At 50.9% G+C, this 15272-nt stretch overlaps 1 protein-coding gene across 7 annotated transcripts in view; it reads right to left on the bottom strand.

Moving 5' to 3' along the window:
* Positions 1-15272, bottom strand: part of SDCCAG8 (SHH signaling and ciliogenesis regulator SDCCAG8) — a 2836880-nt gene that overhangs the window by 2467445 nt on the left and 354163 nt on the right. The window lies entirely within an intron of this gene.

Genomic DNA, 15272 nt, shown 5'->3' with positions numbered 1-15272 from the left:
ATCAGAAAGTATGGGGCTGTATCTTCACGCAGGAGCCTGGCTTCCGCCGAATCTTCAGTCGAGAGCCACCTGGCCACGTACTGCAGCTGCCCCGCCAGGTAATAAAGTTTGAAGTTAGGCAGGTCTATTCCCCCCCTGTCACACAGGTTCTGGAGCTTCCACAGAGCCACCCTATTCCTAGAGCTGCCCCACACAAAACCCCTGCACACGCCGTGAAGTTTCGCGAATAGGCTCCTGGGTATCAGAAACAGGACGTTTATAAAGAAGTGCAAGAGTCTAGGCAGGACCACCATCTTGAGCAAGGCCGCCCTCCCCATCATGGTCAGGGGCAATCTGGACCAGAATGCCATACTGTTCTTAATCCCCTCTATCGCCTTTTCCGTGTTGTGCTTGTGTTCTGTCTCGATCTTGTGATAAATGTTTATTCCCAAATACCTAAATGTTACAGGCTGCCATGGTATTGGCAGAACAGGCAGCCTCTGCACCAGGACATTCCTATATCTACCCAAAGGGAACAGGCTGGACTTTCCAGGGTTCACCGATATACCAGAGAGGATGGCGTACCGTTCTATAACCTCTAGGACGTACTGTAGGTTTTCTTCTGGGTAGCGCAAATAAAGGAGCATATCATCCGCATATAATGATATCAGATGCTCTCCACTGGCAGTGTTTATGCCCACCTCCCCATATTGTTGTCGCAGGCATATTGCCAGCGGCTCTAATGCCAGTATATATAGCATAGGTGACCAGGGACATCCCTGTCTGGTCCCCCTGCCGAGTTGCCAAGAATCTGAGACCGTGGACCCTGTCTTGACCCTCGCCATCGGGGTGCTGTAAAACAACTGTACCCATCTGAGGTATCCGGGTCCCACTCCGTACCCCTTTAGGACCGCTTTCAGCCAGGGCCATCATACCGAGTCGAAGGCCTTGCCGCGTCTAACGACACTATAGCCAGCTCGCCCGTGTCCTCCTCAGTTTGGTCTATGACATGGTGTAGCCTCCGGTGGTTATCGGTGATGTTCCTACCCGGAACATATCCCGTCTGATCTGGGTGTATCAGTTTCTTAATCACCCTCTTCAGTCTATTAGCCAGCACCGCCGTGAGTATTTTGCCATCCTGGTTGAGCATGGACAGCGGTCTGTAAGACCCGCACTCCACGGCCGGCTTGCCTGGTTTCAGGAGTGGGATGATTACAGCCTCACGGAGGGACAATGGGAGTTCTCCCTTCTCATAGGCCTCATTGAAAGTGGCAAGCAGTGGCTGGAGCAACTGTTGCTGGTACGTTTTGTAGAACTCGCTGGGCAGCCCATCTGAACCCGGCGCCTTACAAGTGGGCAAGTTCCGAATCACTACCTCGAGCTCATCCGAGGTGACGGGTGCGTCCAACTCAGAACGTTCTAGATCATCTAAGGTGGGCAGCTCAATGTCCCCCAATGTGTCTAGTACGTCTTGGCCCACATCCTCCCCCGTGTCCTCATACAAGTGTCTGTAAAACTTAAGGAATTCCTCATTTACCTCTTTCTGGGTGTTGCATATGCTACCTCCTTCGCCCTGAATCTCACTAATCACCGAGCGGGGGGTCTCACTCTTGTACAGCCAAGCCAGCAATCTGCCCGGCTTGTCGCCCCCTGCGTGTATCCTCTCCGTATATTTCCTGTAGCTGAGTCTATACAGTCTATCCCAAAGTGCACTGCAGGACAACTGTAGCTCCTCTACTTTGGTTCTGTTATCATGAGCGGTGCTCACGGAACGTGTGAGCTCCTCTAGCTCCCTTTCCGCCTCCCAGAGCTCCCTTTCGACCCCCCCCCTGTTGCCCCTTAACTTGGGAGATAGCTACCCCACGCACCACCACCTTAAACGCTTCCCACAATGTGCCCACAGAGCTTACGCTTCCCGTGTTTGTATAAAAATATTCTTCAATGGCGTCCCTCAGGCCCTCCCGAAACCCCTCATCCTGCAGAGCCTCAGTCCTAAGTCTCCATGTAGGGATCTGCGGTCGTGGGGGCTGGTGTCTCCAGTCTATCACCAAGGGCGAGTGGTCCGACAGCACTCGGGCTTTGTATTCTGCTCCTTCTATTTCTCTCACTATCCTGGCTGTTACAAACATGTAGTCTAACCTTGTGTACAAATCATGTGGCGCTGTGTAGTGTGAGTACTGTCTATCCGTGGGATGCAGCCTTCTCCATGCATCCTCTAGGCCTAGGTCTTTCAGTAGGGTACTCAGCGCTTTAGCTGCCGGTGCCATTTTTCCTGCCCCGCCCTTGGACCTATCCATACTGGGGTCTACGGTACAGTTAAAGTCCCCCCCCACACTATCGTACCCCCCACCAGGGGGCCAAGTTTACCGTAGAGGGTCCTAAAGTAAGCTGCTGTATCGTTATTGGGGGCGTACAAGTTTATAATGTGTACTTCTCTGTTTTCCAAGAGTCCCGTTACCACCACCATTCAACCCTCCGGGTCCACCGTAGAATCAAGCACTCGAAACGGCACGTGGGGCGCCACCCAAGTCATTACCCCTTTGGCATACGCCGAGTACGCCGCCCCCACAAAGGTGCCCTTCCATTTCCTCCCGACCACATCCAGCCTTTCCCTAGTGAGGTGGGTCTCTTGCAGCAGGGCTATGTCTATGCGCATCCTCTTTAAATACATCATCACTTTGTTACGTTTAAGGTAGCTGTTAAGGCCCCGTACATTCCAGGTCACAATTCTGAGGTTACCCGATGCCATCTAGTCGGTCTATCTCCGTCCCATCCCTCCCCATAATGTTCCCCATGTAGGGTCGCTTCCTGGCTCTTTCCCTTCTGTTAACGAACCGTGCCCCCCTCCCCCCTTCCTCAACCTCACACCACTGCACACAACTCCCCCCCCCCCTCCCCACCAACCCCCAACAATAGCCCAGCTCTATCCCTGGATCTCAGGCCTACCCACGTCTGGACCCGTCTCGTGACCAAGAACAAGGACCCCGCGGGGTGTCACCAATCTAACAGTGACCTAACTAAATGTACTACTATCGGGTGCAGAGGTCGCTCCCCAGGAGCTCCCAGTCATCTATTTAGGAGAAGTGAATTCAACGGGACCCGCCGGCAGATGCCGTGACTTCCCCCACACACGCACAATGTCAAACTATATTCTAGTCCCAATGTCATAGCTATGGCCTCACGGGTGCCTCTGCAGCGTGCTACTTATCTCCATCCGCTTCTGTCTGGGCATCCGATTCCTGTGGTCGACCTTGCATATCCAGCCATTCCATTGCGTCGCTCGACGTCTCAAAGAAGAGGGATCTGTTCTTATGAATCACCTTTAGCATAGCGGGGTAAAGCAACATGTAGCGGTGGCCTGCCTCTCTGAGCCTCCTCTTCACCGTTCCAAAGTTTATTCGACTCCGTTGTACAAGCAGCGTGTAATCCGGATATGCTGTTATATTCGCTGACCCCCTTTCTATCGTGCCCCCTTTCCGGAAAAACTCGAGAATCTTCTTTCGGTCACGATAGTTCAAGATCTTTGCAATCAACGGCCGCGGGGGGACTCCTGGGGCCGGTCTCCTGGTCAGCTCTCCGCCTGTAATCTCCTGCAAAAGCATGGTTTCAACGAAATCCGTGGGGTTCGATCCTTCCATTCCCTCCGGTACCCCCACTATGCGAATGTTATTGCGCCTGGCACGCCCCTCCGCCTGCTCTGCTCTGTCCTCCAAATTGCCCACTCGTTGCACGAGGGCATGAAGTTCCTTGGCGTGTGTATTGCACGCCTCCACGGTCGGGGCCAACTCCTTCTCCAGTTCCCCAGTGCGCTCCGCGATCGTTCACACATCCTGACGCAACAGGTTCACTTCTTCGCGGACCGCTCCTATCTTGAGGTTTAGGCCCTCTTGCAACTCTTTCATGGCCAGGCCCAGCTTCGTTTCCCAGGCCACCTTCAAGTCGGCAATTGCTGCCAGCCCCTCTTGGATGGTACCCGGTGGGTCCGTCGCTGCTGCAGGGGTATCTTTGCTCTTGCCTCCTTCCGCGCCCGAGGGCGACCTAGCATAGATCTCCATCGTAGGCTGTTTGATCCGGGGTCGCACCACCTTGGAAGACATCTTGTTGCGTCGATTGGGCCCACGCGCTCCGCTGTATCCTCTCGGGGTTTGCTCGCCGGCCCCTTCACAGCGAGGTTTCGCTGAGCCTGGATTCACTCTGCTAGCTCGCCACGACCCATGGTCTCTGCAGTGGGGGCTCGCCCTTATGTTCTTGCCTTCAGCCCGAGGCGCATGCGACCCGTCTATCTGGTTGGGCTCGCTCACGTTCCGACCAACCTTGTCTTCCTCAGTTCGTCTGACCTTTTATGGCCCTTTGTCCACAGGCGGCCATCTTGGGTGCTCCCCTTCCTTTGCACGATCGCCACCTTCTTCGGGGTCTGGTTCCGTGAATATGCAGTCTCGCCGTTGGGGAGGGCACGCACCGTGTGCCCCCCACTTTCATACGCCTTTAGATGCACCATGGGCTCGAAAGTCCTCCAAAAACCATCACTTTTTTCCAGGATCGGATCATCGGGAGCTCCTCCAAGGAGCGTCCTCTCACGTAGCCATCAAGCCACGCCCTCCAGTCAAAGCACACTTAGCAGCCAAACAATGGAACGCTCTTCCCACTGCACTCATAGCAGAAAGATCTTACTGGGTATTCAGAAAAGCACTCAAAACGCAGTTGTTCTCCTAATCACTAACCACCGCCATTATCTCCGGAAGGCCCCTGTGCACCTTTATATATTGTACTTGAAACCTAATGATACCAATGTGCTTGTATGCATCGTAAATATCATGTACCTGTAACAACGCCACGATGCCTTCGGGCTGTTTGCGCGCAATACAAATGAAATAAATAAAATATAATGAAGATACGTTAGCAGGTTGAGCACTCGCTGCAATGTCAGAGATCTGCAGGTCGCAGGTTCGAATCCCGGCAAGGCCAATTCGCCCTTTCCTTCTTCTGCCGTCGATACATGAGTATCAGCTTCAGGTGGGTGATAATTGTATGTACATATGTTTTATGTACAGCGCTTTGGCGAAAGCCCTGAATAAATAACACATCAATGTCATTATCATTGATGATAAATGCACACAACACAGGAACTCTGAAAAATAGTTTGGTGCAATGCAAGCAAGCATTCACTAAAAAGCATAATTTGTTTGTTAGAAGAATACTTTCCAATTGTATTACATTTTCCATCTTAATACTGCTAAGATCCTAAAATAGCAGGAAAACAAATATGCATGCATTATGAAACACACCATTTCCATGAGTAGCTACAGACCTAAAACACAGCAGTCGTTGAACAGAAAGAAACCTTTCATCCTCTCACTGTGTGCTGTTTGACAGGCAACTGCTCCTACACAGCATACAATTTCTTTCATGCTGATAAGAATTAAAAGAGGTGTTCTGGTTAACATCAAGTCACTTGCCCTTTGAACTGCACTCTGCTCTCAACTGGTGTGTAAATTATACACATAGAAAGATAAAAGATGCTGTACTTGCAAGATTTGAATGCAAAAAAATGCCCAATACAACGCTTACATGAAGGACTGACAATAGGGAGGGAAATACTACAAAAGACTGAACTACCAATGCCTACAAGTCCTTTCTCTTGAGCAGATTTGATTTCACCAATCTGGGCTCTCTCTCTCTATGCCATGTCATATTCTGCCAGGTCCTTTCCTCTTAATTTGCTGCTCTTCAAGAAGATAAGTACCCTCACCGCGTAGGGGCATAGCAAAATAGTGTTATAGGGTTTTTAAAACATCCAAATTATGTAACAAACATGTTAATGTGTATTACTGTTGTGGGATGCACATTATTAGAGGGGAATGCTGCGCGAGCAAACGGCATGCATGCGAACGCTAACGCTGCAAGTTTGCAGGAGAAGGGCTCCATCACACACACAGTGAGAAGAGCGCAGCAGGCAATTAACACGATCGGGAACGAGAGCAGGAGCCGTGAGCAGATTAGCTCCCTTAGGGACACCGACTTGCGGCCAGTGGAGTAACTTTGCTGAAAATGATGGGGGGGACATGACATCTGAAGAAAAGGTGCCCCAGCCAAATGAATGGGGACAAAATGGTGTGCCATGACAGTTGGGGGGGGGGGGGGACAAACACCCCTGTACCTACCGAAAATTACGCCCATACTTGCGGCGACGCCAGAAGGCGATTTCAACCGGCGCCTCAGAAGGTCATGCAGGATATTACGTCACGGAGGGCGTAGATCATCAGGTGACGCATAGTGTTAGGCAAAGTCCCGATCAGAGGGCATGTCAACAGCAGTACACATTACCGAACAAATCCTAGTATGGATCATGACAGCTGGAGTGAGGGGAGACAGGGAGATTTTGTGGCAGAGGAAGACAGAGACCTCACTTTAAGCTTTATGAGGGTGCTAGGTGACTCTCGTATCAATGCAGTGTTGCAGGGAATGAAACCATTACAAGTGTCGTTTGAAGTGTTACAGACTCTGATATAAGATGGCATTAAGAATAAAAATACTGAGAAAGAAAAGAAGATAAGAGCAGGCAATGCAGGGGAAGGGGTGTCTGCTGATAACCCTCAAAAAGTGGTTGAGATACAGGGGAACAAACATACCCAGAAGAGAAAGCTCTTCTACTCCCCCAGGTCAGCAATCAATGGGAAAAAGACAAACCCCAAAGGCGGCCGACGCTTTTGATAAGCTGAGAGACGCTCTCCTGCAAAGCTTGGCAGTTCCCAGCCTCCTACCCCTTTCCCCAGGGGTGAATAATATCAGTGACACTGACACATCCTCAGACTATGATCAGTCGGATGCACAATCTCAACAAATGTCACGAAAAGTAAAAAGAGAGAAAAGAAGGAGAGGAATATATAAAGACACTAAAGAAGAGATGTCTGATATGTTGCAACCAGAGAGCATCAGAAATCCCAGGTCTACGGACTGTCTGCCATCTCCTAGAGTGGCACTCTATATGACCCAGAGATTGTGCAAACCTCTTAAAAGAGAGACTAGACTGGCAGAGATCAGAATACCCACGACCTGGACTCACGAGTAAAGTAACTAAGAGACCAGAGCTCGAACCAAGGATGATTACCTTTGTTAAAAACGGATCCAAGGACATAAGGAAAGGGACAGGCAGAGCGTGAAGAGGATGTCAGGACAAGCTCCTAGATCTAGCAGGCCCTATTGCCAAGATCCTGGACTCGGCTGAAAGTACAAAGGACACCGGAGAACCAGTAGATGCAAATATCCTTGTTAACTGGGCACAGAGAGCGGTAATGGTTATTAGATGATGGGAATGGCGCTCTGTTTTTGAGAGACATAGGATTATCCAAACGTATGCATACTTCACAGTTACGGTAGTTTACGAACACCGTCATTTCTTGAGTTTCCTTTGGCAAGGTCAAGCATGGCAGTGCAAGAGCTTGCCTTTCGGGCTCTTCACTGCTTCCTGGGCCTTCACCAAACTGATGAGGCCAAAAGCAGCTGTCATAAGGGAGAGGGGAGTGAGGATCATAGTGTATCTAGAAAACATTCTCATCTTGGCATCAGACAGGCAAACACTGCAAGAGCAAGTAGAAAGGGTGCGAGATCTCCTCTCATCGCTCAGGTTCCTCCTCAATAAAGATAAATGGGAGCTGATACTGCAAAGATGCATAGAATTCTTGGGATTTGTGATAGATACCAGGAAAGTGACACTGAAACTACCAACTCAGACAATGAGAGTGATAAAGAAAGACTAGTCATCAGGAAGACACTGATCTCGCTTTGAGTCTAGCCAAAGTAGTGGGACTCCCAACATCTTCGATCAAAGCCATCTTTCTGAGGCCACTGCATAACAGAGCACTGCAGAGGCTAAAGATCAGACACAGCCAAGAGGGTCTGAAGTACCATCAGACCTCTCCCTGAGCCCCCACTCCTCTGGCAGCCATCTTCAGATTTGGTAAGCAACGTAAAGTGGCAGTATTACCAAGAAGAGCCGCAGAGGGGTTGGAGGGAGGGTTTGATTGTGAATCCATGCCAGACCCATATTGGAGAACAATAGTTACAGTTGTTGCTTCTACAGCATGTGGTCTGGCATGGATTCACATGCTCAACACAACAGTACAACATTACACAACCACAGGAGGTGGCAAGGCTCAACAGAAGCAATCAACTCTTACCTCTGGAACAGAATCACCCTCAAGCGAACAAGTTGTGTAGCACTGCTTGGCCGACTCTAGACTCCTCCCTGAAATCCCTGTCGACGCAGTAGAACTTTGTGAAGTAGTGCGTGGACCTCCACGTAGCTGCCTTACAGATGTCCAGCAGGGGCACACCAGCCAGGAATGCCATCGTCGCAGCGATCGCTCTGAGGGAGTGGGATTTCAGACAGCTGGGCAGTGGTCAGTTTGTCAACCGATGACAGTGCATGATGCAGCTGGAGAGCCACCTTGAGACGGAAGCCTTGGACAAGACCTTCCGATGGTTCACAGGACCAAAGTTCATGAACAGCTGTGAAGTCTTTGGAAAACTCTTTGTGCGTGCCATGTAGAACTTCAGGGCACGAGCAACGCCCAGCGAGTGCAAGCCCCTCTCAGCCAGTGACAAAGGTTTTGGGAAAAAAACAGGAAACATCAAAGGTTTGTTGAGGTGGAACTCCCACGGAACCTTCGGCATGAAAGAGGGGTGCGTCCGCAGCACCAACCTCGATTCGTGGAAAGTCAGGCATGGCTGTTTGCAGGATAGGGCCTGTATCCCACTCACCCTCCTGGCGGAGGTGATGGCCACAAGGAAAGCCGTTTTCCACAAGAGGAACGAGAGGGGCCTGATGCATCGGCTCAAAGGGAGCCCCCGTGAGCCTTGTCAGAACCGCATTGAGTTCCCATCCTGGGGCAGGACCCTTCACCGGCGGGAAAGTATGTAAAAGTCCTTTGAAGAATTCCTTGAAGAGTCAATGAGACTAAAGCAAAGACCTTCCTGGAGACCTGGTATAGGGGGAGATAGCCGCCAGATGTACCTTGATCGAGGCGTGCGCCCGTCTGGCCTTGGCTAAAGACAGCAAATATGGAAGGATCTGGGAGCCGTGACCCTCAGGGGGGGTAATCTTCTGCGACCGGCATCATGTAGCGAAACGCTTCCACTTGGGACTGTAGCACTTCAAGGTCGACGATGCCCTGGCTTTGGCAAGGACCTCCCTGCAGTCTGCAGGCAACTCATATCCTCCATACTCTAGGGCTGCAAGAGTCAAGCCCTCAGGTTGAGCGATCCTGGGTCTCGAGAAGATCCCAGACAGCTGGTAGCTTGATCGGAGGCAACGCCGACTGGCTGAGAAGGTCCAGATACCAAATCTGCCTCGGCCATGCCGGGGCGATGAGTATCATCCTGCAACAACACTGTCTAAGTGTATTGATGACTCGTAGCAGCAGCGGCAATGGAGGAAACACGTACAGAAACATATTTCTGAAAAAAACAGATGTTGCAGCCAATGTCGGCTTGAGTTCCTATCTAGAGCGAAGCCTTTGTGCCTCTCTGGTTCCTTTCTCAGATGGCCAAGGGTCTGCACCAGGGGTGCCTGTATTGTGGCTGCAGCAATATATGTACAATTCCGAGAAATAAAGTTGGTACCCTTTAGTGCGCTCCTTGGGAAGAATTACTCAATCACTTGGTTATGTTAATTCCAATTTGTTTATTCAGTATAGGTTCTGGATACTCCATACACTTGAAGTTTCAATAAACAAACTTTGTCTCCCAAATTGTCTCCCAACACGTGTTTCCCCATGACTTTAGCCACGGTTCCTCAGGGGAGATTCCTTGTCATGTTTCTCATAATTCTGATTCAGTATTGATTGGTATTCAATTTTCTCTCTCATCGGCTCTCTATTTGTCTTCCTTTTGTTCTTTTTCCCTTTTTTTTCCCTTTTTTTCCCCTTTTTTTCCCCTTTTTTTCCCTTGTGTGTAGATTCTTGTGGATTCAAAGATGTTCCTTTCTCTCGGTACGATTGCCTCTGTGCATCCGTGGTTCCCGTACAGAAACATCCTTTCCCATGGGAAGGAGAATGGGTCTCCCAAGCTACTTGGTTGGTGGAATCTGCTGGTAAACATCTGGCATTTGGAGTTTCGCCAATGTCGCAAACAGATCAATCTGGGGCCTGCCCCACTGGCGAAAATGTGGTTCACCTGGTCTTGCCGAAGTTCCCACTTGTGGCAGAAGTGCAATTCCCCATGGAGGGAATCTGCAATGGTGTTCTTGACTCCAGTTAGTTGAAGAGGGGTGAGGAACATCGCTTGTCCGACGGCCCAGCGCCACAAATCCTGAGCTTCCCTGCAGAGCGCCGGGGATCGAGTGCCCCCTTGTTTCCTGATGTAGAACATTGTGGTGGTGTTCTCAGTGAAGATCCTCAACACTTTGCCCTTCAGAGACAGAAGGAATGACTTAAGGGCCCAGAACACTGCCCGCAGCTCCATGATGTTGATATGGAGATCCTTCTCCTCTGGCAGCCAGGGCCTCTGGCACGCAGATGTCCGGTGTGGGCTCCCCAGCCTTCCAGGGAAGCGTCCGTCGTGACAGTTTCCTACAATGGAGGGTTCTGAAACCCCTTGCCCCGGGCGATGTTGGAGCGGTCGGCCCACCACCTTATCGCGCAAAGGAACTAGTCGTCCAGAGTGATCTTGTCCGCAAAGTTTCCAGACACTTGTATGATATGGTATGATATGATATGGCATTTATAACGTGCCTATACAAAAGTGTTTCAAGGCGTGACGAGGCAAGGGAGGAGGAACAGAGGGAAGACAGACAACTATCTTACTAGGCCAGGTGACACTGAGATCACACAAGTGCAGGTGAGGGGTGAGGCGAAGAGTGTGGGGGGGGGAAAGGGGAGGCAGGCAGTGCAGTACATAGGATAACAGTAAAATAAATAAACAATAAATAAAACAAATTAAAAAATGCGGCCAGCTGGTGGTAAGTGCTGGCAGCGGGCTGTAGGGATACAGAAACAGCCCCAGAGTGCAAGGTTTGCCAGGTGGGTGGTGCAGGTGTGCAACTGGCGGGGAGGGGACCTGGGCCCCAGTTCAGAGGATAGCCCGGTAACCAGTGCAGTTTCATTTTGGGCCAGGAGATCAGCAGGGGAGAGGAGGAGAGAAAGCAAAAGCAAAGAGGAAGGTCTTGAGGTGCTTCCGGAACCAGAGATGGTTCTCCACAAGTTTCAGAGAGGCAGGGAGGCTGTTCCAGAAGGAGGCCCCAGCCGCAGAAAGAGATCTACCACCAACTGGTTGCTTTGAGAAGCGACTGACCCTGAGGGAGTTGGAGGCGGATGAGCAAAGAGCTTGAGAAGGAAGATGTTTGGGAAGAGAGAGTTGAAGGTATTGAGGCCCCAGGCCCCAGAAGGCCTTGTGGACAATGCAGAGGGTTTTGAACGCAATCCTCGCAGCCACTGGGAGCCAGTGCAAAGATTTAAGTCCTGGAGAGATACGATCCCTGGTTTTGAGGCCAAGGACAAGTCTCGCAGCCCTGTTTTGGATGAGTTGCAGAAGGCAGAGAGTAGAGGCAGGCAGATTTAGAAAGAGGCTGTTACAGTAGTCCAGCCTAGAGAGAACCAGAGCTCTGGAGACAGTGAGCTTCTCTGGGAAGGAGAGGAAAGGAAGAATACCTCTGAGGAAGTGCAGCTGGTAGCGTGACTTCTTAGATATGTCAGAGATCTGAGGAGAGAAGAAGGGTGTGGAGTCGAAGATGACCCAAGGTTTTTGGCCTCACAGGTCAGAGCAGGAAGAAGGCCAATAGAGGCTGGCCAGAGGGTGACAGGAAAGGAGGGAGCAGATGTGCCAGTGAGGAGAATCTCGGTCTTAACGGCATTAAGGCAGAGATCATTGGCGGCACACCACTCCTGTATAGCAGACAGACAGCCAGAGATGAGAGAAGGTGAAGAGGTGGCGGAAGGAAGCCTAAATATGAGTGGAGTGTCATCCGCATAGCACTGAAAGTTGTGGCAGAGGGTGGCAATGGGGTGGGCAAGAAGTGCCAGGTATTGGTTGAACAGCCAGGGAGAGAGGTTAGACTCCTGGGGAGATAGAGATAGAGGAGAGGAAGGACCCAAGTTAAACCTGAGAGGGTCGATCGTAGAGGAAAGAAGTCAGCCAAGCCAGGGCCTGATCGGTGATACCCAGGTTATCACAGAGACGGTTGAGCAGGATGGCATGGTTGACCGTATCGAAGGCAGAAGAGAGATCAAGTAGGTTGAGGACAAAGGGGGTGTTGGAATCAAGGTTGGAGAGCAGGTTTTCACAGATGTTCAGGAGAGCAGTTTCCATGCTTTGGCAGCTCTGAAGCCAGACTGATGGTTGTTAGGAAAGATTTCGTAATTGTAGGGAATTTTCCTTCCATGTGGCAACCCCTAAACTTTTTGCTATTGTTTTTAACCTTGTTCTTGACTTTGCCAGAGAAGTACAGCCTTCTGCCGCACTTCTCTGGGCTTTCGCTCCTTTCTTACGGGGAAACTGACATGCCCTTAAGACAGTCAGTACCGGGGAACGTGGTTTCCCGTAGTTTCTTTTATCGTGTCGCAGCTTTAGTGCAACACGACACAAGAGGGCACTGTAAGCTAAGTTACAGCTCTCTTGGGTCTCTAGCCTTCTACAGGCCCTAGATACTCTTTTAGGATGGTATTTGATCGGTGCAAGTCATTCAGGGACGGGAATGGTGGCGGCAATCGTTTTGTTTATTTTGAGCTCCTTTTGGCGTTCTGAGCACGTTTTTGCACTGAACCCAAAATGGTGGCCTGGCTCCCAAATGGCCAGGCCGCGAGGCTCCTTTGTCCTGTCCACTGTCCGTCTTGCTCCCTTCACCTTCCCCAGGTCCGGCGACCCGGGGCCTTCCTTATTTGGGCATGTACTTTCCCGCGAAACGTGGTTGCTTTCGCGGGCTTCTACATGTCGTTTGTGTGCCTCCAGGGTGTGGGCTGGGATGTCTGGTCCCAATACACATCCTGGGTGCCAGAGAGTCTAGGGTGGTGTGAATGCCTGGGACCACCGTGGTCCGTGATTGGTCCACGTATGGTATGTGTTTTGATGAGCGGATCTCCCATTGGCTCCCCTCCGTTTTGGCGCGAAGGGAACCGGGGATAAGAGGGGGCTGGAAACACCACTACCATGTCGATCTCCTGAGTTCTCACGAACGAAGGAATACAGGAGCCAAGTATCCTGCAACTACGAGGCTGGACCGAGGAATCGCTGGTGACCCGCTGAAGGAATCCTCCTTTGCACTGCTGTCGTCCGGAGAGCCCCTGTCCTCCTTTGATCGAACCAGAAGGCCTGTACTGGTGCTTCGACCTTTGGAATAGCAGGAACAGCTATTCCCGGCATCTTCAACCATCTCCTGCCAAGTAAGCCTTCGGAAGCGTCTCTGGGCCATCCAGTTGACTGACCAGCTTACAAAGGAGTTTGGCTCTGCAACCGCCGCCAGGTTGTGTTGTATTGCGAGTCCTTGTCCCTCTCCCACGCTTCGTACGCTTGGCGTTCCCAGGTCTGAAGGGAGGAGGGTTCATTTGGCTCGAATACACACGGCCGCTCCGTTGTCCTGTGCGGCAACAAAACTGTGCCGGTTTCGTCGATTGGGACGTCTTTTTGCTCTACACGACTACAAAGCGTTCCCTGCTCTTCTGAACCTGCCAGCTGCTGAAACTATCGTGGAGAAGCCTGGGTCTGCTTGCTTCGGGGACCGGTGAGTAGTATATCTAGGATCTGGTCGCCCTCCTGCAGTATCCCATTGCTTTTCCCTGCTGTGTAAAAACAGCACCCTTTTGCCGCGCTCGCGCTCTGCTTCTGCCCGCTGTGGAGGCTGCGCTTGAGTTGCGGAACCTGTTCTCCTTCTGCTGTGCACTAACCCGAACTGCCTGACTTCCTCCGAAGAGCTTCCCCTTTTGCCCGTTGGCACCGGCGTGGCAGGTACTTTGAGCACAAGGCTCCACTCTTCGCAGGGCTCGGACTTCCATCTAGTTAGGTGCCTATGAAGGCGAACTGAGTCGAAAGCATTATCGCACTGCCTGTTTTCCTTCCCTGGCAGGTGGACTACATATTTCGTGCTTTAAACGCTTGCGACTGTGTATTTGTATATATATTGTGTTGATATGGTATGTGTTGGTTTAATATTGTGATATTGTGATTTTCTCGCTACGGTCATTATTTTAAAGGCCTTAAAATAAATGTGTATCTATTTTTGATATAACAACTGTTTGGAGTAGTTTGTTAGCGCTCTTGCTTTGTGTGCTCATTGCGGGCTTTCAGTCACCCTCACCCCTCTTGAGACCTAGTCTTGACCGCCGCGATCGCTACCTTGATTGGTCTGGCTTGTCCAGAGGTTACCCTGTTCCAAGTAATTAGGTTGGCCTTCTGAACTTCTGCGCCACCAGGACAGAGTTCAGAAATCCGTCTTAACAATGGTCATGAAGACAACCAACAGATTTGGTGTGCAGATTAAGCTGGGATATGGCTAGCCTTTCCAGGAGTTTTCCCAGGTTAGGAGTGATGGAGTTTGGGCAATAGTTAACCGGGCCGGATGGGTCAGCAGAGGGTTTCTTAAGAAGAAGGTGCATAAGAGAGTGCTTCAGAGGGAAAGGTAAGACTCCAGTGGCGAAAGAGTGGTTGCAGAAGTCAGCCAAAGCAGGAGCCAGAGTGTCAATGTGGTCCTTGATGGTTTTGGAGGAACAGGGGTGAACCTGTTCTGATGAGACTTTCATAGATCAGACTTGTCTAGAAACCTCATCTGGGGAGAACAGGGGAAAGGCAGAGAAGGAGGGAGGAGAGGCGGCCAAAAAAAAAGCAGAGGAAGAGCAGAGAGTAGATGGAGGAGCGGAAGAGGAAGAAAGAGAGGACAGCATGTCCTGAGTTTTAGAGATGAAATGAGAAGCCATGGCAATGCAGAGGGCCTGAGAGGTGACAGGAGAGGTAGAGAATGCAGCAGGATTGGCCATCTCCTTGCAGATTTTAAAGAGTTCGGCCAAGTGGTTGGATGCTGCAGAGACGCAGGCTTGGATGAGGGCTCTCTTCTCGGTGTAGACAGAGAGACAGTATTGCCTTTGGAGCAGGCGGCAGGCCAGTTTGTCAGAGGATATACAAGAAGCACGCCATTTTCTTTCAGCCACCCTACACTTACGTTTAAGGGTGACGAGGTCTGAGTCGTACCAGGAATTGCACTTGGCTTTGCACTTTAAAGCGGATCCTCATGACAGGGGCAAGGACATCAAGAGTATCAGATATAGCAGAGTGGAGCATAGAAGAGGCTGTGTCAGGGTGTGAGTCAGCCG

This window comes from Ambystoma mexicanum, chromosome 4q (genome assembly GCF_040938575.1).
Source record: "Ambystoma mexicanum isolate Mex_15411 chromosome 4q, UKY_AmexF1_1, whole genome shotgun sequence".
Lineage (NCBI taxonomy): Eukaryota > Metazoa > Chordata > Amphibia > Caudata > Ambystomatidae > Ambystoma > Ambystoma mexicanum.
The sequence above is the reverse complement of the archived record's forward strand: the minus strand, read 5'-3'. Positions and strand labels throughout refer to the sequence as shown.